The sequence below is a fragment of the Pinus tabuliformis genome, chromosome Q (assembly GCF_031772625.1).
Source record: "Pinus tabuliformis cultivar Carrire ecotype Pingquan chromosome Q, CPIR1, whole genome shotgun sequence".
NCBI lineage: Eukaryota > Viridiplantae > Streptophyta > Pinopsida > Pinales > Pinaceae > Pinus > Pinus tabuliformis.
In genome coordinates this window covers 1,289,444,363-1,289,448,099 of record NC_142296.1, presented here as the reverse complement: position 1 = coordinate 1,289,448,099, position 3,737 = coordinate 1,289,444,363, and the positions used below count along the sequence as shown (strand labels likewise).

The window sequence follows — 3,737 nt, the reverse complement described above, 5'->3', positions numbered from 1 at the left end:
TTTATATAAACTGTAACGAGAGATGCATAGAGAGAAAAAGCAAGGAAACAATATTATTCATGCGTGTTCTTTTTTATATAAACTATAACGAGTGATGCATAGACAGAAAAAGCAAGGAAACAATATTATTCCTGCATGTTCTTTTTATATAAATTGTAACGAGTGATGCATAGACAGAAAAAGCAAGGAAATAATATTATTCCTATGTGTTATTTCTATATAAACTGTAACGAGTGATGCATAGACAAAAGAGCAAGAAAACAATATTATTTTTGTCTTTTCCTTTTATATGAACTTGAGGGTTTTAATAATAAGAAGAAACTAAAGATTACTAGGGTTGGATTCATGACTAAATTCCTACATAAAAAAAAAAGAACTGTACAAGTAATTTTCTTCAAGAATAAACAAACTAACTGAAAAAGACTTTAATCTTCAAATGTAAATAATAAAACTGCTAGGTTAAGTCCTCCAGGCTAATAGCTAGGTCAACCTGGTCCACTGGTGTGGACTAACAAGTGGACTAACAACTGGAATACTAGTTATAATCAAGGAATTCCCTCTAGAGTAAAGGGAAAATTGATACATCAAAAATTACATATCAATAAACCTTTTAGGAATTCCAATTCAAATTTACATTACAACTAGTAATAAGAGTAAGTAAGCACTGCTAAATAGTTACCATGCACATAACCAGTAACTTTGGTAGAAACCATTCATTGAGCAACTGCAAAACTGCACTTCACAATTTTAAGAAAACACATCGAAAGTGGGACTCCTTGACGAAAGTCATAGCCAGCTAAGAGATGAAATGGTGGAGAAATAATTCTATTAAATTATGAGAAAGAAGAAAATGAGCTCAGAATGTTAAATCACATTTCATAGAAATGACCATGTCATCCCAGAATAGACGAGACAGAGCATTAATATGCCTAAAATAAGCAACTAAATATGCATATATGTCAAGGCTGTGACCATTTTTTTAAAATAACTAACTTTGTTATGATTCAACTAGGTCGAGGGTCTCAGAACTTCAAAAGAAAACAAAACTGTAATTGACACTATCATAATATAGCCCAACGCATAGCCTCGGGACTAACCGATTAATATAGTTACAATACAAACTAGGTTGAGGCCTGGCTTAAAGGGAAGTCAGGGTTCCAGATAGGCGGGCTGAAACTTAACCCTTCAAAGACCCCATTTCTTAACGAACTTATAGACCTCACACCAAATATAGTTAATTAGGCAAGTAATGCCCAACCCAACAGAAAAATAAAGGTGGCATAAGCTCCAACCTAAAGGTGGAAGGAAAACACAACTGAGTAAATCCTCGACGAGCACCCCATTGGAAAAGTTTACCTTGGCAACGAGTTTTTCAACCTGCAAAAAGGAATGTCGACCTTATTAGCATATCATCATAACAAAGAAAATAAAGTATAATGGAAAATCAATACTAAGTACCCTGCCTGCAAAAGGTCACCTGAGATTGCCGAGAGGAAGGGTTCTTGGCTGGGCGTCGACACAGGAAACCCGAGGGTTTCTCCATAGTCGATCAAAAATCTGTGTGCAGGCGGAGAAGGAGAGCCTGGATTTGGCACCACGACCTCAAGTCTAGAAGTATCAAGGAAGGTAGTAAGAAATCGCAGAGCGACATACCCTTCCAAGATCAGAGGAAAATGAGAACTGTCAGCAACAACCCTGCAGTTAGTTACCCTAGCTCTAAATTGGTGAATGGTGACTGTTATATCGGCATTGGATTCCTCCCTCGCAGGATTGCAGCCAAGTGGCGAGTCGTCAAGGTGTACTTCTAGATGTGTTCCTCAATGAATAGAGAGCCATCCAAATTAATGTAAAGAAATAAAGCATGGAAAATACCATTTACCAAATACAATTAATGAAATTCATTTCAAACCGTAACTAAGTTGATCACCATTAATTTAAAGTACGTGATTTTAATTATATCCTTGTACATGTTTTAAATTACCATAAGTTACAGAGTTTATATGATGTGTAATCAAACAGTAAAAAGATGAAAAAAAATCAAGGTCATGTTATTCTAAAGTTATGTTGTAATGTTTATGTGTTACAAGTGGTATTAGAGCCCTCAGGTTACTACATTGAGGCCTGAGTGGATGTACATTGAATAACAAAAGTGATTATGATACACAGAGAGGAAGCTGGAGCAACATGAGACGAGGAGTAGGATCTACCCCATCAGGAGGGACAACTGGGCATAACCTGGAAGTGTGGGTATAGTTAGGTGAGGCAAATCAAAATACAAATGTTGTGTTACTGGAAACGGTCCAGCAGCTGCAAGAAGAGGTGCTAAGCTTGTGGGCTGACAATGAAAGATTACGATTAGAGCAAGAAAAGATTATGAAAATCCTTCCAGATAGGCAAAATCAAAGAAATATGAACCCCGGGCAAGACGAAGAAAACAGAACAAAATCGCATAGACAACAGGAGAAACATCTGGAGTTTGAGGAAGGAAGAACTAGCCATGAAGAAGAATCCGATAATGTCTCTGGTAAGAAAGGAACTAAAAGGTAGAAAACTAATTCCAAGGGGAGTTCAAAAAGATCAAGCCACCAGTATATAATGGAGAGGCTGAGGAAGTGGCAGAGGCTTGGCTAATTAACATGAACAAATACTTTCATATATACGAATATGATGATAATTTGAAAGCAAGGTTAGCTATATATCAGTTGCAAGGCAAGGCCACTCTGTGGTGGGAAGAAATCAAAATAGTCAGAGAAATTAATGAACAAGAGGTCACATGGGAGAAATTTCAGAAACATTTTAAGGACAAATATCTGACTAAGCGGTTCTATGATGATAAGGAAAAAGAGTTTCATGACTTGAAACTGGGACAACAGTCTATGGATGAATTCATAGCCAAGTTTACTTCTCTGTTAAGATATGTTCCTTACATCCATGAAGAGAAGGCTAAAGTCCAATGCTTTATTAGCAGCTTACCTATCTATATGAAAGAGAAGTTGGAATTTGATAATCCTAAAACGATGGATGAAGCGGTTCGAAAGGCTCGGATCTGCTATCATCAAATGAAGCAGAAGAGCGAGGGCACCAAAAATTGGACCAGTAAGAAGGGGCAGAAAAATTTTCCAACCAACAAAAACATGAAAAATGCTAGTACCAAGTATCTGGGTCGGAAAGGACAAATGGTTCTATCAGTAGAAACTAGCAGAGGTATAGACCTCAAAGTGAAGTGAAGCAAAGCGAAGCATCTAGCAAGCTGGAAACTAGTCAGGTTCCTAAACCTCCCTTGCAGTGTTGGGGTTGTGGGGAACCCCATTACTACAAAAACTCTCCCCATAGAGCAAGATCAGAACCAATTACAAATATTCAAGAAGATTCTACTGTCGGTGATGTGGAAAGGAACATACCCAGGATTAACGCAATGTTGGAGGATCGTTAGGTAGAATATCAACCCGCGATGGTGGAACTTGAAGGTAAAATATCCAACCACCCTGTTTCCATTTTAATAGATCCGGGTGCAAGCTTAAGCTATGTTAGCCCAAGAATAGTTGATTTATGCCATTTGAAAAGTGTAAAGTTTAAGAGTCCTTCGCTAAAAGAAGAGTTAATGCAAAAATAGAAGATTGTGTAATTGAATTGGATGGACAACAGGTTAAAACAAATTTAAATGTGCTACCATTAGGCTCCTATGACGTGTTGATAGGTATGGACTGGTTGGAACAACATTGGACCTTAGTAAATTG

The 3,737-nt window shown here is 37.3% G+C and overlaps 1 long non-coding RNA gene across 1 annotated transcript; it reads right to left on the bottom strand.

The window, feature by feature from the left end:
* Positions 1–811: 811 nt before the first annotated feature.
* Positions 812–1,726, bottom strand: LOC149224549 (uncharacterized). Its single transcript, XR_016249084.1, has 2 exons — positions 1,478–1,726; positions 812–1,377 (listed from the first exon to the last, which is right to left on the bottom strand). It is a non-coding gene; the product is annotated as an uncharacterized LOC149224549 (long non-coding RNA).
* Positions 1,727–3,737: the final 2,011 nt, after the last annotated feature.